This window comes from Aquarana catesbeiana, linkage group LG02, assembly GCF_042186555.1.
Source record: "Aquarana catesbeiana isolate 2022-GZ linkage group LG02, ASM4218655v1, whole genome shotgun sequence".
Taxonomy (NCBI): domain Eukaryota; kingdom Metazoa; phylum Chordata; class Amphibia; order Anura; family Ranidae; genus Aquarana; species Aquarana catesbeiana.
Genome location: NC_133325.1, coordinates 369,955,227 through 369,981,390, shown reverse-complemented (window position 1 = coordinate 369,981,390; position 26,164 = coordinate 369,955,227). Strand labels below are relative to the sequence as shown.

General features: G+C 41.4%; 1 protein-coding gene across 2 annotated transcripts in view; it reads left to right on the top strand.

Annotated features, from left to right (window-relative positions):
* Positions 1–26,164, top strand: part of CALN1 (calneuron 1) — a 596,286-nt gene that overhangs the window by 545,400 nt on the left and 24,722 nt on the right. The window lies entirely within an intron of this gene.

Genomic DNA, 26,164 nt, shown 5'->3' with positions numbered 1-26,164 from the left:
GACGGTTCTTAAATAACGGGGCGGGGCCACCGGGTGACCCCGCCCCCCTCTGACGCACGGGGACTTGGCGGAGACTTCCCTGTGGCATTCCCCATGACGTCAGAGGAGGCAGGGTCACAGGGTGGCCCCGCCCCCCATTATTTAAGAACTGTCAGAAGAGGAGAAGCGTCACACAGCGGGAGCCTCCCTCCATGCCATCATGGATGCGGAGTGGCCCGAGGAGAAGAAGATAAGAAGACGCCGTGGAGGAAGATGCCGGACGAGAACACCGGAGGAAGAACCAGAAGAACCAGAAGAAGAAGAAGAAGATGGAGGAAGAAACCGAAGGAAAATAGAAGACAGAAGATAGAAGAAAGAAGATAGAAGAAAGAAGAAGCATTTAAATAAAGGAATTGTCAAAAACTGTCTCTTGTCATTTTTAACATATTTGACAGTTTTTTTGTGAAATGGTAGGGGTACTTTTGTACCCCCTTACCATTTCACACAGGGGGGAGGGCCGGGTTCTGGGGGTCCCCCTGTTAAAGGGGGCTTCCAGGTTCCAATAAGCCCCCCACCCACAGACCCCCACAACCACCGGGCAAGGGTTGTGGGGATGAGGCCCTTGTCCCCATCAACATGGGGACAAGGTGTTTTGGGGGGCTACCCCAAAGCACCCTCCCAATGTTGAGGGCATGTGGCCTGGTACAGTTCAGGAGGGGGGGTGCTCTCTCGTCCCCCCCTCTTTTCCTGCGACCTGCCAGGTTGCGTGCTCAGATAAGGGTCTGGTATGGATTTTTGGGGGGACCCCACACCATTTTTTTTTCAATTTTGGCGCAGGGTTCCCATTAAAATCCATACCAGACCTGAAGGATCTGGTATAGATTTTGAGAGGGACCACACGCCATTTTTTAAAAAATTTTGCCCGGGGTTCCCCTTAATATCCATACCAGACCTGAAGGGCCTGGTATGGAATTTAGGGGGACCCCCACATCATTTTTTTTTTTTAATTTTGGTTCGGGGTTCCCCTGTGGGGAATTCCCATGCCGTTTTTATCAATGAACTTTTATGTGTATTGTCGGACCGGCAATTCATTAATAGCCGCAAGTAGTTTTAAATGACTTTTTTTCCTTTGAAATGTAATTTTGCTGTCAGACTGTTCTAAACACGGGAAACATGCACCCCTTTACAGGCATACTATAGACACCCCCCAGGTACGAAATTTAAAGGGATATTACACTTTTATTGTTTCACTTTAAGCATTATTAAAATCACTGCACCGTTTTTTTTGCATTGATCCTTGTCCCCTGGGGCAGGACCCAGGTCCCCAAACACTTTTTATGACAATAACATGAATATAAGCTTTTAAAATTAGCACTTTTGATTTCTCCCATAGACTTTTAAAGGGTGTTCCACGGCATTCGAATTTGGCGCGAACACCCCAAATTGTTCGCTGTTCGGCGAACTGGCGAACAGCCGATGTTCGAGTCGAACATGAGTTCGACTCGAACTCGAAGCTCATCCCTATTTAGCAGGCACGTACTGCTGTGATACAGACTGCTCCCTTCTAAATGTATACGTTCTGTAGATACGGCTTTCCCTTGAACTCTCAATATTTTACACACAGACTGCACTCCAGCACACTGATTGGTCATGTTGGTAAGCTAATTTCTCCTCTGGCATTGTTCTCTCAAACTCTTGCTCTCTTTTCTTACTGGCTGTTCCAGTCACGGAATTACCAGGGTCGCAACAGTCGCACTTGCGAAGGGGCCCTGGCATTCTGTCACTGCCGGGGGGCCCAACGGGGTTGCTATTCACACGGCCCTGAGCATGTCTCTCACTGAACAGCAGCACAGAGACACCGGCATTGACAGTTCTATTTCCTTCTCAGTCCATCCTCTCTCGCAGGGGATGAGAGAGGACACAGCTGATCTGCTCCCCCTTCTCCCCCTCCCCTCTCCTGTGTGCTCCGCGGCAGTCAAGTGTGAAGCTAATGAGCTCACATTTCCCACAGAGCACAGGGGAGGGGGGAGAAGGAGGAGCAAATCAGCTGTGTCCTCTGTCATCCCGTGCAAGAGAGGACGGACTGAGAGGGAAATAGAACTGTCAATGCCAGTGTCTGTGCTGCTGTTCCATGAGAGACATGCTCTCCGCTCAGAGCCGTGTTGTTCTGAGAAGGCAGACGGCACTGATGGGCACTTATAGGATTCACTGATGAGCACTGATAGAACAAAGGCACAGATAGAAGGCACTAATGGGCACTGATGGGCACTGATAGAAGGCACTAATGGGCACTGATAGAAGGCACTGATGAGCACTGATAGAAGGCACTGATGGTCACTAATAGAAGGCACTAATGGGCACTGATAGAAGGCACTGATGAACACTGATAGGAGGTACTGTTAGGATTCACTGATGAGCACTGATAGAAGGCACTGATGGGCACTGATAGAATGCACTGATAGGAGGCATTTATGGGCACTAATAGAAGGCACAAATGAGCACTGATAGAAGGCACTAATGAGCACTGATAGAAGGCACTAATGGTCACCGATAGAAGGCACTGATGACCACTGTTAGAAGGCACTAATGGGCACTGATAGAAGGCACTGATGGGCACTGATAGGAGGCATTTATGGACACTGATAGGAGGCACTGATGAGCACTGATAGAACGAAGGCACTGATAGAGGGCACTAATGGGCACTGATGGGCACTGATATAAGGCACTAATGGGCACTGTTAGAAGGCATTGATGAGCACTGATAGAAGGCACTGATTGGCACTAATAGAAGGCACTAATGGGCACTGATAGAAGGCACTAATGGGCACTGATAGGAGGCACTGATGAACATTAATGGGAGGCATTTATGGGCACTGATAGGAGGCACTGTTGAGCACTGATAGGAGGCACTGATGGGCACTGATAGAAGGCATTTATGGGCACTGATAGGAGGCACTGATGAGCACTGATAGAAGGCACTGATTGGCACTAATAGAAGGCACTAATGGGCACTGATAGAAGGCACTAATGGGCACTGATAGGAGGCACTGATGAACATTGATGGGAGGCATTTATGGGCACTGATAGGAGGCACTGTTGAGCACTGATAGGAGGCACTGATGGGCACTGATAGAAGGCATTTATGGGCACTGATAGGAGGCACTGATGAGCACTGATAGGAGGTACTGTTAGGATTCACTGATGAGCACTGATAGAAGGCACTGATGGGCACTGATAGAATGCACTGATAGGAGGCATTTATGGGCACTAATAGAAGGCACTAATGAGCACTGATAGAAGGCACTAATGAACACTGATAGAAGACACTAATGGTCACTGATAGAAGGCACTGATAGGCACTGATAGGAGGCATTTATGGACACTGATAGGAGGCACTGATGAGCACTGATAGAAGGCAATAATGGGCAGTGATAGAAGGCATTTATGGACACTGATAGGAGGCACTGATGAGCACTGATAGGAGGCACTGATGGGCACTGTTAGGATTTACTAATGAGCACTGATAGAAGGCACTGATGGGCAGTGATAGAAGGCACAGATAGGAGGCATTTATGGGCACTGATAGGAGGCACTGATTAGAGGCACCAATGAGCACTGATAGGAGGCACCAATAGGCACTGATAGGAGACACTGATGGGCACTGAGAGGAGGCATTGATGGGCACTGATAAGAGGCATTGATGGGCACTAATAGGAGGCACTAATGGGCACAGATAGGCCGCATTGATGAGCACTGATAGGCAGCACTGATAGGAGGCACTGATGGGCACTAATGGGAACACTGATAGCAGAACTCAGGCAGTATTGATGGGCACTGATGATCAGCATTGAAGAGTACTGATAGGTGGCACTGATGGATGCTGTTAGGCAGCATTAATGAGCACTCATAGGTGGTGTTGATAGGCAGAAATGATGGGCACTAATAGGTGGACTTGATGGGCACTAAAAGGTGGCATTGATGAGCACTGATAAATGGCACTGGTGATTGGGGCACTAATTATCAGTGTAAACAATTTACTGACATTCTTGACAGTTAACGGCAGTCCTTTCCTAACACAGACACAGCATGTGAGGAAAGGGCTGCAGATAACCGGCAAGTCTGTTTACATGTGATCAGCTGATCACATGGTAAAGGACCGCTGTGATTGCGCTGGATACATGTCCCAGGGGCATGCGGGAAGCATGGTTTTAGGAGGATGTCCAAGGACACCCTCCCAAAATTGGAAGCCTGGGGCTTGGATAGAAGGGGGCAGGGGGGCCTATCATGGTTTCTTGCACCGGGTCCCTGAAGGTTCTAGTTCCACCTCTGGGCTGTTGACTTCTGTTCTTGTTCTACAGATGTGTACCCATATTTTCTTACTCTGCTGCTAACTTTTATCCCTGTACTTACAAAGCTGTTATATACAGTCCCATATCCTAAGAGTTTGCACCCAAACACACTTCCACTCTAAAATGCTAATTTGCTACTGCTCTCTTTCCTAGACATAGGAAACATTGCTTGTTCGACTGTTCATCGAATCGCGAACATTACGGGGCATTTGCGCCAAATTCGAGCGGAGCGTCACAGCCCATAATTCACTGCGGCATTGCAGTGCATTGCTGGCTGATGATTGGCCAAACATGCACTATGTCCTGCATGCTTGGCTAATCACAGCGCCGTCTGTACAGAGAGCCATAATGTGGCTTTGGCCAATTTTGGCTCAGGGGGTTTAGTACACGCCCCACACTATATGAGGCCGCCTGCGTGGTGGCCTTGTGTAGTGTGTTGTGGCAGCGGAGAGATAGACAGAGAGACAGTGTCATTTGATTTAAGTTAGACAGGCGAGTCAGTTAACTGCACTTACAGTGTATTGTGTATATATATATATATATATATATATATATATATATATATATATATATACATCCTACATTTTGTATATATATATATATATATATATATATATATACTGTATTCAGGTAGCTAGATCCGTTCATGTTATTCTCTTCCTACTGACAGGCAGCCAGGTGTTTTTACAATATTTACAGCTACCTGAAGAAAATTGCACATGGCTGGGAGGAGGTGGCTGCGGATCATGTCGTCCTTAGTGACCCAGAGGACTCTGGACCGAATGCCTCAGCAAACCTACGCTGCATAGCCTCCCTGATCCTGCAAAGCCTGTGGAAGGATCCTCGTATTCGTGGTATCAAGGGGAGGGATGATTACTGGCTGGCAACCCTACTTGATCCACGTTACAAGGGTAAGGTTGCAGACCTTATCTTGCCGTTACAGAGGGAGCAGAGGATGAAACATCTTCGCGAGGCCTTGCAGAAAGGTTTGTGTAACGCGTTTCCAGAACCTGGGAGGTTACAATTTCCTGGTCCTCCTGAACAACGTGTTGCTGAGGCTTTGGTCAGTCACAGAAGGAGCGGTGGAGAAGGTGTCCATCTGACCGATGCGTTGAGATGATTTTATAGTCCGCAGCCCCAAGGTCTAATCGGTTCCAGCAACCATCGCCAGTGTCTGATTCACATGGTGCAGGATTACCTAGAAAAGATCAGACTTACCTTACCTAGAAAAGATCAGCAAGATCAGACTTGGACACCTTTCCCACCGAAAATCCTCTGGGTTACTGGGTCTTGAGGATGGATCACTGGCCAGAGCTTGCACAGTATGCAATTGAGCTACAGGCCTGTCCTGCATCCAGCATTCTTTTGGAACGCACATTCAGTGCTGCTGGAGGCTTTGTAACCGACCACAGGGTGCGCCTGTCCACCGAATCGGTCGATCAGCTGACCTTCATAAAAATGAAACAGTCTTGGATCACCAGCTACCAAGCACCTGATGCTGATGTAACCGATTGAATTTTTTTTAATGTGAGATCCCTTCAAGACTGCCTATGCTGATGCTGAGTGACTATCCTGTTATGCTGAGTCACCATCCTCTTCCTCCTCAATTTTAATGCTGATAGCTTGTAAGAACATTTTTGGTTCTGGGCACCACCACCAGTGGCCAAGGCCCAATTTTTTTGCCCAAACAGGGGCAAGTAATTACAATTTTTGATGCAATACTTTGCAGCAGGGCTCATTCCTGCGCTCCAACTATAGTATCTGTAAGGGGTTGCAGTGTTGTGGCACCAGCACCAGTGCCCAAGGCCCAATTTTTCAGCCCCTGTTTAACAGGGGCATATAATTGCAATTTTTGATGCAATACTTTACAGCAGGGCTCATTCCTGCACTCCAACTATAGCATCTGTGAGGGGTTGCAGTGTTGTGGCAATTTTTCTGTCCCTGATTAACAGGGGCGTGTAATCACAATTTTTGATGCAATACTTTCCAGCAGGGCTCATTCCTGCGCTTCAGCTAGAGTATCTGTGAGGGATTGCAGTATTGTGTCACCAGCACCAGTGCCCAAGGCCCAAATTTTCAGCCCCTGTTTAACAGGGGCGTATAATTACAAATTTTGATGCAATACTTTGCAGCAGGGCTCATTCCTGCACTCCAACTATAGCATCTGTTCAACAGGGACATGTAATTACAATTCTTGATCTAATATTTCACAGCAGGGCTCATTCCTGCACCCATCAAGAGTAACTGTGAGGGCTTACAGTGTTGTGGCAACACCACCAACACCACCAAAGGCCCAATTTTTCTGCCCCTGTTCAACAGATGCATGTAATTACAATTCTTGATATAATATTTCACAGCAGGGCCCGTTCTAGCACCCACCAAGAGTAACTGTGAGGACTTACAGTGTTGTGGCACCAGCACCAAAACCACCACGACCAAAGGCCAAATTTTTCTACCACTTTTCAACAATGGCATGTAATTACAATTCTTGATCTAATATTTCACAGCACGGCCCGTTCCTGCACCCACCAACTAACTGTGTAACTGTGAGGGCTTACAGTGTTGTGGCAACACCGACACCTAAGGCCCCAATTTCTGCAGAGTATATAGGGCAGGCCCCTACTTTCAAACATCCAACTTACAAATGACTCCTACTTGCAAACGGAAGGAGACAACAGGGAGTGAGATGAAATCTACCCCTAGGAAGGGAAATTGTATCCTGTAAGAGTTAATATGGGAAAACGTGTCTCCTCTTTACTGATGCTTTATCACCAAACCTTGTTTCACTAAAAACCCCAAATTTTCAAAAAATATTTGTCATTGGGACAGAAAGTGAGGTGAAATCTTCTGAAGAGGTGCACAGACAGCAAAACAAATGTTACAGGGGTGATAACCCTTCCCTAAGTTTTCCAAAAAGCTTAAAAATAGATTTTTTGGCTGGAGCCACACTTTAAAAATGCACCATTTCAAAATTACAAACAGATTCTACTTAACAACAAACCTACAGCGTGGTGGCTCCAGTGTCCGCTCCTCAGGCTTCCTCCACTGTGTGTCTCCTCTTTCGCCAAAGCTCTAGGCATCCCATAGGGTCACCTGGCGCTTTAGCCAATCGGGAAACAGGTCTCACGGACCTGCCTCCTGATTGGCGGGGAGGAACTGTAGTGTGACCATAGCAAAAATTCATTTGCTATATCACACAACAGGATGGGATCGGAACGCAGTGCTCTGCTCCCTGAGCTCACCCTATCTTGAAGCCTATTAGAGCCTCTGGCTCTAATCACATGCTTCAAAATACACCTATCCCCACCATAGTAATTCATGTGTCCCGTGTCCTGAAAGGGGCTGGGCACATGGATAGGGTGGGTGGTGGAGGTGTTAGGGGGGCAGCGCCCATGCACCCACAATGCAAGGGTCGCCACTGACCATGTAAATATTAATAACATTTCATTGATAAAACCAAGCACCAAAATTCATAACAACAAGAGAATCCAACATTTTTTCTGAGCATCCTATAACATGTTTCGTGGATTGATCTCCACTTCTTCAGGAGTAGAAGCAGAAAAGGGAGTCTAAAGGTAATATATGAAGAAAAAACAAAAATAAATCATATATATATAGTGGGCATATTCCAGAAAAAGATATTGGCATACGAGCTCAATGGGAAAGGGAAATTCTGGCAGCTCTGCACATGAGGGGTGTCAGAGAGCATCCACCACGGGGGTTGAGGCGGCGAGACCCAGGTGATTCCCACAAGGGGACAGGAAAGGCGGACCAAGCATCTACGTCCAGGTGTATTCCTAAAAAATATATGGGTGAGGAATAAAATATTGACCTGTGATTATCTGTGAAAGGAATATTAGAACCATGTAATTGGGTATAACTGTCTCTTTGGGATATCACCGTGAAGGGGAGGTGAAAAATGTGAACCCATCCCAAAACAAAGATAGAAAAAAGTAAAAGGGTAATCCCACAGATCTTACATGTCTAGATCCTTGATAGGAATGATGGTTTGCCAGGTCCACCAGTGAGAAAAAAGGGGTGCTTGAGATGCACCACCCACACCCCAACAATGAGGCACAAACCGGGACCACTGCCAACACCATGTGCGCACCACTCATGCTGGTGAAGGGAGGGAGGTAGTGACACCCGACCTGAATCAGCATAAATGCCAAAATAAATGGGGGCATGCCATCAACCTGATCCCACATAGTGGGGTCAGATGACTATCAAACAATGCTACGGCGCCATGATGATGAGGTCACGTGTGGAGTGTGAATACATGACAATGATGCATCACCAGGAACCTACCCACTCAGCGTCCATAGGGGGATGAGGGGGGAGGTTCAGACCAGTGGCGCATCGCAGCCCCTGGGACATAAGAGCTCTACACATCCTGATACCCACAGCTGCCGCCAGAGGAAGGGGAATGAGAAAGAAAGAAAAGGAAAAATGTAACCCCATGTACATATAAATATATGATTTAAAAATATATGGGTCAGGGAAAATATAAACAGGAAGGCGGGGGTGGGGGAACAACCATGCGACGTAAGTATGCCCCCAAGCTCCCCTATTATTCCAAATGTCCCTGAACCCTAGTGTACAGACCACCAAACGACCAAGGGTATCTTCTACCCAAATATCTGAATACAAATACCATAAATCAATAACCTATTTTGTAGGTGCTATAACTTTTGCGCAAACCAATCAATATATGCTTATTGCAATTTTTGATCAAAAATATGTAGAAGAATACATATCGGTCTAAACTGAAAATTGTGATATTTATTACAGCAAAAAGGAAAAAATATTGTGTTTTTTTCAAAATTGTCGCTCTTTATTTTTATAGCGCAAAAAATAAAAACCCCAGAGATAATCAAATACCACCAAAAGAAAGCTCTATTTGTGGAAAAAAAATGATAAAAATTTAATTTGGGTACAGTGTTGCATGACCGTGCAATTGTCATTCAAAATGTTACAGCGATGAAAGCTGAAAATTAGCCTGGGCAGGAAGGGGGTGAAAATGCTCGGTATTGAAGTGGTTAATAACATTTCATTGATAAAACCAAACACCAAAATTCATAACAATAAGACAATCCAACATTTTCCCTGAGCATCCAATAACTACATGTTTTGTGGATTGATCTCCACTTCTTTAGGAGTAGATGCAGAAAAGGAAGTCTAAAGGTAATATATGAAGAAAAAACTAAAATGAATTATATATATATAGTGGGCATATTCCAGAAAAAGATATTGTAGGGACAAAACCCTAATTCTTACATACCAGCTCAATGGGAAAGGGAAAGGGAAATTCTGGCAACCCTGCACATGAGGGGTGTCGGAGAACGTCCGCCACGGGGGGCTGAGGTGGTGAGACCCAGGTGATCCCCACAAGGGGAGGGGAAAGGCTGACCAAGCATGCCTCATATTTGGGGTGTGGGTGATCTCAAGCATCACATGTCCCCTTTTTTCTCACTAGTGGACCTCAAAAACCATCATTCCTATCAAGGATATAGACATGTAAGATCTGTGGGATTACCCTTTCACTTTTTTCTATATTCGTTTTGGGTTTGGTTCACATTTTTCACCTCCACTTCACGGTGATATCCCACAGAGACAGTTATACCCACATTACATGGTTCTAATATTCCTTTCACAGATGATCATATGTCAATATTTTATCCCCCACCCCCCACCCATATATTTTTTAGGAATACACCTGGACGTAGATTTTTGGTCTGCATTTCCCCTCCCCTTGTGGGGATCACCTGGGTCTCACCGCCTCAGCCCCCTCGGCGGATTCTCTCCGACACTCCCCTCATGTGCAGGGCTGACAGAATTTCCCTTTCCCTTTCCCATTGGGCTGGAATGTAAGTATTAAGGTTTTGCCCCTACAATATCTTTTCTGGAATTAGTCAATATGACTCAGCTCTATGAAATGTTTTTACCCTTATTCCATTATGTCTGTAAATTGTTTCTTGGATCGAATTTTGTTATCATGCAATAAAATTATTATTATGTGTACATATTAATTTTTCTAGTGATTAGCCTCTTTCAAAGTCTCCTAGACCTATGCTTTTCCTTTCGATTTTCAATTGGGATGGAGGCCTATCATGTATGCTGCCACCGACCACACTCCCCCTTTTTTCTTGATCCATAACCTATCCACGCCCAGAAGCCATTGTTCAGGAGGCGGGAGAAGCTGGCTCAGTCTCTCAGCAGTTTTCTGAGAGGCTGAGCCAGCTGCCAGTCCAGGCTGCTGGGTGGGTCCCGACTGTAAAGTTGGGATCAATCCAGTGCCTGGACTGACTGAGTGACATCAGCTGTCACAGCGGTAAATGGGTTACAAAAGTGCAGAACGAACTACACTTCTGTGGTCTATAGAAGAAGTAGGGCCAAAAATCTCTGGCTTTACCTATCCTTTCCTACTCCTTTCCTTTAAAATGCTCTTCCTTTACCTTTAAAAAATCCTTTAAAATGCCTACATTCTGCTCTCACCACCCTGCTAAATGCCCAACTCCCCTCCACCAACTTGCCAAATGTCCCTGTACTCTCACCACTCTGCCAACCATCCCCACACACCCTTGCCAATCTGCAAGCCCCCCCCCCACACTCTTACCACTCTGAAAGCCCCTCAATTGTACTCTCCCCACTCTGCTATATGCCCTCCCCCTTTCCTGCTATCACTACTCTGCCAACCATGCTAGCACACCCCCTGATGTAATCGATACAATACTATACAATCTATTATATCCTATATAACTATTGCATACATGTATTAAATTGTCTAGTCCCTATAATTGCTAGTCTATAAGAGTCTGATAAGCACAATGATATAACAAACACATCTGCTTAGTAAACAAGTTACATTTATTCCTATACAAATGTCGAGTCTAACAACACATACCAACTTGAACCAATAACAAAACTGCAGGAATAATGAGTAATACTACAACGGGATGTATCAATTAGTTCAAAACACTGTTGGCCTTACTGGAATGTCCGAAAATTACCTCCCAACAAGACCCTCCCACATCATTTTCTAGTTGATGCACTACCTCCTTTATTACATTCTGGTCATGGTAGATGGCTATAGTAGCATTAGCTCTCTCTTGCTGCAGCATCCTCATAAGGCTCTCATCTCTACCCCAATATGTTAACCATTCCTGTATCTTCCTTCCCATACTAAGGTTCAGGGCTCTCGGATTAACAGGGCGGTTCTGGTTGACATTCACAGACAGATTGGCAATATGCGGTACCACATAATACCATTCCTGTGTCTAGATTTCAGAGACACCGCCAAGGGTACACCATGCTCCTCTAGTTATTGTCAGGTTCACAGAACATACTAGTTCCATGACTAATGTTACGTTAGTATCCTTTAGGACAAAGAAACAAACTCTCCTACGTCCCAAATAATATACCAGTGTTCCCTTCCCGGCAATGTTCTCCCCATCCAGAACACAGAGTAAGGAATCTTCCCAACATTTCTCATCCACCACCGTGTATTGACCTGGCATACAAGGGATGTCATGGTCATGCCTCTGACAGAGGGAAATATTAACCTGCCTGCAGCTCCTGTCCTCTCTGATCACATGTGGGTAAGTTATCCTCAGATGCAACAAAGTAGAATTCCCAGTAAGCAAGCCCATTGATACCACCGAATACACAGACCGAGTCTGCGCTTCCGTATATGGGATAAATGAGGAAGCATAACATCTCTCATAATCCAAATTAGTACAGCCCATCCAGGCATTCGACCACCAACTTGGACTAGTGTAAGGGATGTGCTTTGGTAAAATCTTACTGAGCTGTGATGCCAACTCATAAGGCCACTGCCCCCCATACAGGGACTGTACAATCAGCTTGATGTTGGTTGATAACTCCGCCTGTCCCTGCGTGCACGCCAGAGCCCATGACATATTTTTGCCCTGTATCACCACACTATCTACCAACCTCTTAAAATTGCGGATAAAATCTTGAGCTACTTTTACCTGGGTATTTATGTGCCGTTGTTGAATATTATCAAGAATGTCATTAATCTCGCTCTGGGCAACAAAGCCCCACCTACTGTCTGAAGCTATAGCTGAGAGTTTGTTCCTCAGGAGATCGATGTCCACTCCATTACTGACACCCATCCCAGCTCCTATTCCCCCCAATATAGTGCTGTATATATCCCTCCTCTTTTGGTTACTCCTCAGAAATAAGCGTCCTGCATGGACCTCATTCTGCGTCCGCCCATCTCTGGGAGCAAGCCACTGATATACTGATTGCACTTGATTCAGTGTATACTCAGCACATATAAGGTAATAGGATTTTATCAACCATTGCAAGACATTGAAGTGCCATGTGGTGAAGGCATACTGTACCCTGGTAGCCAGCATTTGGGACGAGCTCAGATCTATTTGTAGTGGTTCCCCTCTCTAATGGAGCATGCCCCCATGTGTAGTCACTGGCATTACCTGTGCAGGGTTTCAACCTCTCAGGTGAGACATCAACCAGGCGTATCTCCCCATGTCCAATTCTGGTGACCCACATGTCCAGTAACCAAGAGCTTCTCTGTAGGACTGATAAGACTGAGATACCACCCCCACAAGGAAATTTTCACCCCATTGATGTGTCATCTGGAGTTTTCTAGTCTGGCCAACTGGCACCTTATTATGTATAAGTGCCAGTCTCCTGGCTACCTGCACCATATTACTTCCATTACATCAATACATGTCATACATTAAAACCTTTTCTTCTTTCAACTCCTCCCTCCAAAAAAAAAAACATATTTTACATTTAGTGTTTCGATGGATTGGATATGTTATATTCCTTCCCCAACCTCTAACCCATTGCATATGTATTAATAGCACGTTTGCATTCATCAGGAGAGACTCCGGCAAAAATGTTTCAAAAAAAGTCCTGTTGATAGGCACAGTCTTTCAGATTCAGCATTAGCACTAAATTGTCCATAAGAAAAAAACAAGTATTAAACTGAATCTTTTCATTTGTCCCTTCTCTCCTGATGTGCGGTGTGGTATGGCACAGACAAACTGCCAACCAGATGATCATCTGTCATCCATGTTCCAGAAACCTCTCCAATCTCACTCCACCAGGATTCTGGAAGTGAAAAAACAAGAGCAGAATCAAATTCTTATCCATAATATTTGCTCGCTTGCTACGTTTATTTATAGTTCCTTCCTTGGAACCCAGGAACTTATAATGCATTGCATTATCAATGCATTATCTGTACTTTCAGACCCATGCACTAACCCCCCTTTCAGGTGGACAAAGCGTAAACCTTGTAACTTTTTCCACCTGAATGAACATAAAACAAAGAGAAAAAAAAAAACTCCAGAGGCTAGAATGGCTTCCTACCAACAACTCTTGTCTTAGACAACATGTATTCAGCTGCTAATTGGGAGCATAGCCAATGGCCCCCCTTTCAGGGGGACTAACCTAACAATTTTTCCACCTGAACAAAACAAAAATAAAATAGATGACTAAACAAATACCAAAAATATAAAAAAGAATTAAAAAAAAATGAATAACAAAAAAATAAAAAATCTGGCCATTAGCACACAAAAACAACATGACAAGACAACCACCATAAAACAATGACAAACACTCAACTTTTAACTAAAGACATCCATGGACTTTCCTCATGAGAAGAGTAAGTGCTCATTTCCATCTGAAAGACAATCAGTTAATGGGAAAAACAAAAAAACAAAACATCTGTACCTCATCACAACATTTGTAACTTCATTTATAACTATTTAATCCGTTAATGTCTGACTATTGTTTAATTTTTTTCATTGTTTGCAAACAATTACTAATTAATGAAATGGTACCATGTGTTAATCGATTATGCATTTACAACCACCTAACTCCTGCTCTGCTAAATTTGCCCACTGTTGGTCTCACTTTGAAGGACCTGCAACCGAAACACAAACATTAGTATTCAAGCCAGTTTAACTCCTTCCCTGGTTTCTGGAAAAGGAACACAAAGACAGTGATTACACACAATTATCATGACAATTGACTTTTTGAGTCCCCCAAGCCTTTTCCCATTAACTTTAATGCTAGGGGAACAATTGCCATATTTTATTTAAACATGAAGCTCACATCTAAACCTTATTCATAGCAAGGAAACATTGACCAGAAAATTCTTAGCATCCATGCAGCTCACTAAGTTCTGCTAACATTGTTTCCCCCAGTGCTACATTTGAATAACCATGCAGCTACCTCCATTTTGACTTTACGTAACTGTTCTACATATTGATGATTTTCAGTTTGTAGTCTCCGCATTTGGGTCTTAAAAGGGAAATAGGTTTGATTACTATGTCCTCCATGCTTTGGATTGCTACCCCATTGGGCAGAATACACTTCATAATGCCTTGGGGTCGTTTTCGGGTGGTGCGATCTTCTTTTGATATCATTATTCGCCGCCCAACAATATTTTGCAATGTGACCCCCCCTTTTACACAAAAACATTTGAGGGCTGGTCTCTCTGTATAGGCCCTTCTTTGAGCATATGGCACTGGAAACTCACATTGCTGGATAATATTACTATAAACAGGCTTTACACTTTCATCATCTGAGGAGTCATCAGAAGTTTCCATTGTTTCAACTCCTGAATCAATTTCAAGCGCAGTTATCGCACTTTTATTTAAATCTCCAACAGTGATTTCTATCATAGTAACATCACTTACAGCAATAAGAGTGTCTGGGTTTTCTGCATGTTGTTTCACTTCTATCTTTTTTGTGCACTGAGCATGTGCTGAGGGTACCTCCACCATTGCACATTTGGCTTTTGCATGTTTGGAGGATAACTCCATTATGGCTGCCTGGGCACCCTGTAATTCCTCCCTAAGCAGTGTGATAAAAGAGGCAATGCTACTTTGTCTTAACTTACACGTTTGTTCTAATTCATCTAATCTCTTTTCCAATACACATCTCTCAGTCACTAATTGTTGAATGTGATCAGCAACATTTGCATCTGCTTTTGCAACTACTGCTAATATATTCTCAGTGACACTTTGTACCTGTTCCAAAAATTGTTTTCTCTCACTATATCATTCTAATTCTTTTTGTTCTGCAATGTCTTTCATTTTCAACAACATGCATACAGCATTGGCCATTCTCTGTTTCTTGCCTCTTTTGGGAGACTTTTTATACTTTATGGCATCTTTATGAGTATTGCATTGTTTTAATGGATCATTGTATTGGTGTGTTAACGCATTCTTTTGTATAGACTCAAATCTAACACAGCCATACTTGTTAACAAAATCTTCAATGGCTTCCATTGATATGCTAATCTGCAACTAGCTACACTGAAGCTGCTCAACCAGTTGCTTACACAATGCACACAGATAAACAACAGATACAAAACACACAGACACAGATACAAAACACAAAGACACAGATAAAGCTGTTTAAAAGCTAACTTTCACCTGTAGTCCCACAACCAAAAAAAAAAAAAAACAGAAGCCGTTTAAAAACAAATTTGTTCCAGAGAACACACTCTTAATCGATGCTCTCCTTTCCTAAATTGCAGGCCACATTGAACTTCTATTGGAACAGAGAGCTATTTCACACTCACGTGGGGAAAAATAAAAATAAACTAAATAATAAAAAAAATGCAAAAATTTTATTAAAAAAATTAAAAATTAAAAAAATTTAAATCTATATTTCTCCCACTTTTTCCTCAAAGATGTATTGTTTATCCTGTCAATCTGCAGTCTGTATCAGATAACCAGGGATGATCAATCACTCACTCACCAGCACTGTTGACTGGGTGCAGGCCTAAAGCACATTAACAATACAAACGTTTAACATATAAACATATATCAGCCAACAATCTTACCAGATTTGCGCGTCCGCTTCACTGATGACATATTTCACAGAATTTTCATGACCATCCAAGCAGGATTTCAGAATTCGCAAGCCAGCGCCAATCTTTGTCCATACTAGAGACGATTTTTAAGTTCTGGGTGTACTAGAGGATTTATGCTTACAGGGACTCAAAAACAAAAATACATTAGGGTTTGTGAATTCTGTGCAGAAATAAATTCTGCACGCCTTCTGCTGGGGTGCCAAATGATGTAATCGATGCAATACTATACAATCTATTATATCCTATATAACTATTGCATACATGTATTAAATTGTCTAGTCCCTATAATTGCTAGTCTATAAGAGTTTGATAAGCACAATGATATAAGAAACACATCTGCTTAGTAAACAAGTTATATTTATTCCTGGGAAAATAGGAATGTACTAAAACAGCAGAATTAGGAAAAAACTAACATAAAGGTATTACAAGAAATTGCAATGTTACAAAGCTTACAATCAGAACACAATACAAGAATATACTTATCGAATCCTACATGGGAGCCTGGCTGCTCTTGGAAATAAGGAAACATATGTACAAAATCCAGAAATATGATATTAATTCATGCTGAATTCCAACCCCCCCAGCACCTAACTGCACCTATCCCCATTCTCGCTTCCTGTACTCATTCCTCCCACTCTCACTACTGCACTTCACCAACCCCTCCTTCTCCACTGCCCCTGACCCCCATACTCTCCCCTAACTGCTTCAGCGTGGTCCTCCCACTGTCACCACCATGCCTGACCCTCATTCTCCCCTCATATTGTCCACTGCACTTGCCACCACTAAAAACTATCCTTGCCCGTTCTAGAATGGGCACACCTTTGCTACTATATATTTAAAATTGTTATTGCATTTAAATATACTGTCACTGAATCTTCCTCAGATTTCTTATGATATAAATAAATTTGATCACATAGAAAATAAAGTTGTCTTGAAATATTTACAACATTACTGAACTTAAACCAGATTTGCATGGCTAAAACAACAATTTTGTTCTTTAAATTCCTATCATAGATTAGTGGAATGTATATATTGTGCTTTTGTCATCAATGCCATTGTTGCCTTATGAGTTTATGTGAAATCTCCATTAATAGCTGTAAAATATTGTAATTAGGAATATAGTACATTTAGCTCGTATCTATGCAGGCCAGAACATATTAATCTTCACATATATCTTGAGACAAGTCGGTGCCCAGGCTTTTGTGTACAAACAATGGGTTTCAAACCTCTTTGTGGTGCACAAACTCACTTCAAAGGATCCCATGCTGGGATATGCAATGAAGGTAGGGCCACCCTGGTCCTAATACTTAAACTTCCCGGGACCATTCAAGTCAATCTCCTGCCTTAATAGTCACAAGGATTTGCATTAAAGGGGGCTGACTTATGCAAAGTATAGGGATTGGAGATGCAGCCAGTCCTTAACCAGCAATAGGGAAGCTCACCAATCAATTGCCACACTATGCCAACCAATGAGGCATCGGCCTGTATTGATATACACAGACTAGATGGGAAAGAGTTTTCTCTTTATGGGAAAGCAGCCATCAGACTGGAACTAAAGGGTAATTATGGGAAAGGTCTGTTTTACATGTAACTGAATATGTTTGTAGATTAATATTAAGGAATATACTCTGTATTCCTTCATGTAATTCTTTTATTTTAACCTAATCTTTTCTTCTTTGGTGTAAGACTATAGAAAGATGTTTGTGTATTAGATAGAAGCTTTCAACTACTTCATGATAAATGTTATTATATTAGAACTTTCAGTCTTGGTCAAAGAACTCTCATTTAACCCACATCAAATCTTTGAGATATAAAATCTTAAATATAGATTTTTCTGGGTAACACCTTTTCCCTCTTTATTTCTCTGAAGATCAGAATTATTGGACTGCAGAGAAAGCTGAGCGAAAGCTTTTCAGTGTAAGCTAGCAATCTTTTAATATTTACACATTCAACCTAACAACAGCCTAATTTTGACTAAAATTGTATTCTGGATGTATCCATTTGTCTTAAATTATGTGTAACATTTTAAAGAATGATTGTTTAATGAATCAAAGGCAGCGCTAAAATAAACTAACCTACAAGATTGAATAATCCATAGTAATTGATCCCATAAATATGTAAATAAAAGCAATACAAATAAATAGGTCAATAGTATCGCACAACAAATGTGTCATGATAAATAACTTAAATGACAACAGATATCATAAGCAAATGTAATCCTTGTACAATAAATATCTTGTAAACAGTCCCAACAAAAAATCCATATGAGGACCAGAAGATATTGCTTTTTTTGTTGTGCAATACTATTGACATATTTAGACTAACTTTTGTACATTTAATTTATTTTAGCACTGCCTTTAGTGTGTTTTAATGTTGTACTTATTAGCATGTGGGGGCTGCTTTTGTAGGTTCACCTCAAATTTTAATTGGCACCTTGCACGCGGGATCCCTAAAAATGCAATGTTTTTAGGTATTAGACATTTTTTTACTGAAATGCAGCCCATTGTTTGTAATGGGCCTGTACACATAGGTGTGCAAATGCCCATTGGGGGAGTGCACAGTGTGATAATTATGTATTATCATCTAAAGAAAGACTGTGGAAAGATACCAATACCAGCCTCGAGGCTGCCCTGGCAGGAATATGTAATGGCAGATGTGCCAACGGCTGTTTAGTTGGTCACACACTAAGATTTTGAGTGTCTTCTTGGGCTGATTATTTGGGAAGAGGGCTTACTCCCTGTCTGTCATGTGACTAGGCACTTATAAGTGAGTTGATGCTTGTGGCCACCTAATACAAGGCTCCTGCCACCACAAAAAATATTTTAGTTCTATCTCCTTTACCGGGTGGTTGTGATGCTTATGAGATGCAGTGCTAAACCTGTTGTTCTTTAGATATTTATTTGGTCTCCTTATGAAGCATTTAACTGTGAAACATGTCAAGACCTTTCAACATCTTTCCTGCACTTTTAGCTCTACTGTACAGTGGGTATAAAAAAGAATCACCCCCCTTCTTTAAAATAATCACATTTTGTTGCTTTGCAACACATGAAGACAGACACATTTTTGTTTTATCCAACTGTATTTACTTGGGTAAGGTATAACATCCAAGTGAAAGATTTAACACCAACATGTCAGGAAAAAAATTCAAAAACAGAATCACTGAGTTGGAAAAAGGATCACCCCCCCCCCTTATGTCAGTATTTTGTTGAACCACATTATGCTTGAATTACAGCCTGTAGTCTGTTGGGATATGTCTCTACTAACATTGCACTTCTAGACTTGGCTAAATAATTATATTTTAGTCTCATCTGACCACCTTAAATTGCACCTTGAAGATTTAAGGCCACATGGAAAAAGGTGTTGTGGTCAAATGAGACTAAAACTGAATTATTTGGCCTCAACACCAAATGATATGTCTGGCAGAAATCCAAACAATCTCACCATCCAAATAACACCATTCCTACAGTAAAGCATGGAAGTGGTCATATTCTGTTATGGGAGTGTTTCCCTGCAGCAGGGACTGGAGCACTTGAAAAATGGATGGGGCAAAATACCTTCAAATTCTTGAGGAAAATCTGGTGCCCTCTGCCAGAAAGTTGGGAAGCAGGTTTACCTTCTAACATGCCAATGACCCACATGACACATGGGTTGAAGGAGAAAAGGGCGCATGTCCTTGCATTGCCTAGTCATAGCCTAGACTTAAACCCCGTCGAAAATCTGTGGAATGACTTGAAGACTGCAGTCCACAAATGATCGCCATCAAATATCACTAATCCAAAGCCGTTCTGCAAAAAAGAGTGGGCAAATATCTGAAAGTCTACATGTGTAAAGTTAGTAGAGACAGACTAAAGGCTGTAATTAAAGCAAAATGTGGTCCAACAAAATACTGACATAAGGGGGGGGTTGATCCTTTTTCCAACTCAGTGATTCTATTTTTTATCTATTTTTATTTTTTTCTGACATGTTGGTGTTAAGTCTTTCACTTGGATGTTATAAGTTGCACTAGTAAATACAGCTGGATAAAACAAAAAACGGTGTCTGTCTTCATTTCAGGCTGCAAAGCAACAACATGTGATCATTTAAAAGGGGTGGTTCTTTTCTATACCAACTGTATACAATGGTTTAATATATGCTTCTCTATGGGGTTGATTTACTAAAGGCAAATAGGCTGTGCACTTTGCAAAGTGCAGTTGCTCCAGAGCTTAGTAAATGAACAGAAGCTCTATTAACTTCCACCATCAAATCCACCAAGCAAACATGCAGTTTTTTTTCCTTGCACATGATTGGGTATTCTTGGCAGGGTGAAGCTTTATCTCATTTACTAAGCTCTGGAGCAACTGCACTTTGCAAAGAGCACAGTCTATTTGCTATTAGTAAATCAACCCCAAAGTGTCTTAGCAGGAATAGCACTTTTTCAGGGTATTTGTTTCACTGATATACGTCTACTTATGTTGTTTTTATGGGGGGGGGGTTAATCAATGTTATTAACTAATGTTACTGTGCTTTTAAGTTTGTATGGTTTCCCTTTTTACAGGGGTTATGCTTGACACCTTAAAATTTATTTTTTGTTTGTCTTTGTTGTTTCACAATTTGAATCCGGATGTGGTGCTGACTTTAACATGCTGTGTCCCTTATTTGCATTTATAGATATGTAACTTGTCAACATTGGACTTGACCTAGGTGGGGAATGTTTCACACAGACTTGTAGTGCTTAAAAAGGGAGGTGTGTTTCTGATTGCATTTGTTAGATTATAGAATGAACTGGGCTGCACAGTCAAACTTTGGTACCTAATAAACTTTGGTGTTATATTCACACAGTGCATAACTGCTATAATAGAAAAGGAGAAGGAAGACTCAAAATTAACATTGTTAGTACACTATGTGACTGAATACCTATTTCTGTAATTTATATTGATCTTTAAAAACCATAAACTGTATGAGAGACTTAAAGTAATAAAAAATAATCATATCATACTTACTTGCTCAATGCAATGGTTTTGCACAGAGCTACCCGATTCTCCTCTTCAGGGGTCCCCCACCAGCATCCCTGTCTCCTCATCTTTGGGAGTGCCCCCCATAGGAAGCTGCTGCCATGCAGGCTTAATGTGGAGTCATGCTGTCTGCATCCATAGACACAGACAGTGTGGCTCAGCCCAACCCCATTCCCATCACAGATTTTGATTGACAGCAGCAAGTTCAACCTGCTACCTCTCTGTCCTGTGGGAAAAGAGAGCAGATCGCGATTGGGCTCAGGTAAGTATAAGGGGGAGCTGGGGGGGATCCTAATAACAGAAGGATTTTTACCCTAATGCAGAGATTGCATTAAGGTAAAAACCTTAAAGTATATGTAAACCTCAGACATGAAATATTAATAAAGCACATCCCTCTATAGTGTGTATTTGTCTCAATGCCTGTCTGTCTGCTGCTTCGTTCCTCTGCTATCAGCAAGAATCACTTCTGGCAAGTTCTCCTGACACAGAGAGAAAAATGGTGACATGGATGGACCTCCAAATGATTGGCAGCCTAAGCTCTGTTCCTGCATGCTGTGTGGAGAGGTGTGTCCCTTCCCTCCAATCAGCTGTCAAAGCTCTCCTCACTGAGCTCTGCAGATTATAACTTCAGCTCCCCACCCCCCTTTTCTTGAACTCTCAGACAAGCTTTAAAATTCAGCACTTTGAAAAGATGTAGAGAAGAAAGGGCTGCAGGTAGAACTTATATAGGAGTATTTGTTTCATCTCTGTGTATCAGCTGAGGTCAGTCACTTCACTTGGCATATGGAAGGGCTTACAACCACTTTAAGCCTTTAGAACAACTCTAAAGTCTATCTAAACCCAAGCACAAAAATGTAATGTATTACATAGTATTATATTAGCCTATGTAATACATTGTGTATTACATAATGTATTGATAGGCTTACTAGTCCCTAGAGTTGGTGACTGCATTATTTTCATTTTCAGGCAACATTTTTTAACAGCATTTTTAGCACCGTCATCAACATCCTTATCTCTCTTGTGTAAACTACTAGGCCCCTATCCCCATGTAAATAGATGAACAAAGGAAGACATATCTAAAGTCCAAACTAGGGACTTTGCTCCTTCCGTAGTTATTCTGCAGATGTGAGTGTTGCCACCAAGAAATAGGAAATGTGTTATTCTTAGGGTTTACAAGTGGAAATGTGGAAAAAAAGCCTGAAAATAGAAAAATAAGGCAAGCACCTTATCTAACAACTAGTAATTTGCAATATTTAAAATGTTTCAGTTTGGTTTTAAATAGGTCAATTTCTGTGAATTTAAGATGTAGAATTATCCATTAATTGTCCGTTTTCATCATCATATACACATGTAATTTATATTCCCGTGCTATGTAAAGTAATATCTGCAATCCAACATGCTTTGCTCTTTTATGTATGTTCATCCTTAACACCTACTGCACAAAGGTGTTTTCATAGCACTCGGCTGATGTGATAGATGATTTCATCATTCCAAGGGTCTGGAGTTAAAATGATTTTAAATTTCCTTTTTAAACTGTAATAAGGGCTTTAAATAAGATGTCAGATAGTGTAGTGATGGAAGACTCAGTGTAAGTGCAATGACACAATTTGATTTGGATGGATGGAATATGTCTTGCAACTTCAGGGAATGGTTGTAGTGAGGAAACTGCTTTTTAGATGACCAGTGTGACCTTGTAGGAAAGGTATTCTATAATTATTTTAAAGCACAAACAGTTCTATGTATTATTTGTATTGGTCATTGCCTACAAGATTGTAACCAGATTTTTAACAAAAAGCAAAATCCTGTTTTTAGTTAGAGATTTGTCTATTAGAGAAGTACAGGATTTACTATTATAACATTGAGGAACAGCTGTTCCCAAGAACTGCAGTCTCTGCATTTGATTCTAATGCTTTCTGGCATGTTCTGCATGATATCATATTTGGCTGCATGAAATGTTGCCTGCTTTAGGAGACATATTGTGTATGGAAATCAGGCCTAAATTAGTACTGCAACCCTTGCTATCATGGAGGGACAACCTCTTGCTTTAATTAGGGGGTCTATTTATAAAAACACATCATATAGCCTTTCATCCAGTGTATCTGCAGGTACATTTGTTCTGTGCAAATGTTGTTAACTATTTTATGAGTGAATGTTGTTTTATTACGGGTTACAGGTATTTGCTTATTGCCTCTAGGGTTCTCTAGAATTGTATCTTCTATTGTTACAAAGATGTATGTATTTCCAATGCGCCTGTGCTCCATCTAGTGGCCACAATGTGGTATTTACTACTGCCCATAATAAAAACATTTATTCAGAAGAGAAAATAGCCTGAAGAACCTGCGTTTTTGCCTACTTTGCACTGAACAAAAGTACATGCAGATTCACTGTATGAAAGGCTATACACATCTCATATAAATAGACCCCTAAGTATTTTCTGCATAAGCCCGGTGAATTGAAAATTATGATGTAAAGACCCAGCACTTTTTAGACAGAGGGACCTAGAAATATAGAAGTATAGGAGGACAGAAAATTTACCATGGCTTCATACAGTGATGCAACATTAACCTTTTGCTATAAAACATTGACGGCCATGTGTGTTTCATATAAAGGGGGCTGTAAGCATGCCTCCCCCCTGACCTAACCAACAGTTCTGCTGTCTTATGAAAGCAGTGACATCAATGGTATACTATATCAAATAGCAAAAAAAAAAAAAAAATTTTATTTATATATATATATATATATATATATATATATATATATATATATATATATATATATATGGGTCGTTAGTCTTAGATCGCTTTCATTAAGCTTTTATACACCTTTTTACACAATTAGCGCTACACTTTACCTGATATATATATATATATATATATATATATATATATATATATATATATATATATATATATACTGTATATAATTTGTAGGTAAAAGGTTTGATCAACCATATACCTGTAAAGTAGTAGAAGATTTACCTCTCCTGCCATACTAATCCTGAGAAACCATCCCGTGAAATCTGCTAAAAACAGACACTTCCAGGACTGTAGATCTCTTGGGTCCATCACAGCTCTCTCTGAGTCCTTCTACTGACCTCCATATCATTACTGTACCCTGTGATTCTGTGAGAAGGGTCTCTTTAATGATCACCCAAATCCACTTTAATTTTACCCAAGCAATTAGCTCCAATGCATTTCACCAAAACAACAAAACATTTTTGAAATCTTCTAATGTTCGCCAAATTTTGGAAAATTTAAAACCTTAAATTTTGCTAATTCCAACTTACCAACATCACCATTGCAACTCGGCCCTTTGACTTTGTATATGCTCTGCTTTAGGAACTCCATCACCCTCTACTCTTTCCTCTTGCCATCCTTTTCAGACACCAATGCCTGACAAATTTGCTTGCACCTCCTACAGGTCCCTCTAATTAACACCCCCGCTCTGCCTTCCCCCTCACTTACCCCCTTGCTTACTTTGATTATTCTAAAGAAAACACTGACCCTAAACAGGATCTTTCAGAAATTAGCTGCGACAGCAAACAGTTCCTTTATCCTCCACAAGATAGCAAAGAAGGATATATGCATGCATTCGGTCCAAGCCATTTCGTTATTGCAATATAGTAGCAAGGAATACCTTTGAGGGAATGTTCAATCTGCATATGTCCTTCATTGCCATCTTATAGAAGAAAAATGGTCCCCACTATCATTTTCTTGAAGACCAACAGAAACACAGTGTTAGTCTTAGAGAATGACATCACTATATGGCAGAGAACATGAGTTGTACATCAAAATCATTCACTACTGTCATACTGCAATAGGGGAACCTCTTTGAGAGAATGCTTTGTATATTCATGTTCTCTGCTAACATCTTGTGGAGGACAAAAGAGCTGTTAGTAGCTAACGCAATTTTCCAGAAGATCCTGCATTAGGACACCAGTGTTGATTTACGAAAGGAAAATAGGCTGTTCACATTGCAAGGAAAGTTGCACTCTCAAAGGGAGTTTGGAGTTTAGTGAATTAACCCCCCTGGCGATATTCCCGAGTCTGGCTCGGGGTGGATTTTCAATACCAAAAGTGGTATCCCCGAGCCGGACTCGGGATCGCATCGCAGGATCCTTGTAGATGTTACTTACTTTGTCCCCTGGATCCTGCGATGTCTCCCCGTTGTGATCGGCGAGCCGCCGTGTCTCGCTCAATTCACAGTGCCGAGCTCCGTTCCCTGGAGAACGTTGCGACGCACGGGGACGGAGTTCGGCGCCAAATTCAAAAAGTAAAACACACAGTACAGATACAGTATACTGTAATCTTACAGATTACAGTACTGTATCAAATAACTTCACATCCCCTTTGTCCCTAGTGGTCTGTCCAGTGTCCTGCATGCAGTTTTATATTATAAAACATGTTCTTTCTGCCTGGAAACTGGAGATTGTCCATAGCAACCAAAACTGTCCCTTTACATCAAAAGTGGTTTAGAAAACAGCGATAATAAATTAGAATCACTCGCAGAATTGAGTGATAGTGATTTGTGGGGAAATCCGTCATCAAACACTAAAAGTAATGAAAGCGACAATTCTGCAACTAAGCAAATTTCAGTGTTTTTGATTTGATTACATTATTGAATAATTTTTATTATTATTATTATATTATTATTTGTTATAATTATTTATAGTTATTTATTATATTATAATTTTTTATTTCGTTTTTCAAACTTTATCATACCCGGGATGTCTACTAGACTCTTGTTTGAACAGATTTAAGTGAATTATTCCTAAGAATTTTAGGCCTAGAATATAAAACGCCAAATTTCTCTGCAAAATAATGGTACCGCTTTCAGCATCAAAAATCTGAAATAATCATACCGCCAGGGAGGTTAAGAGAAGTTCTGTTGTCTTCCATCATTCAATTATGTACAAGCAAAAATGTTGTGTTTTACTTTGCACGTGATTGGGTTTTCCTTTTTAAAGT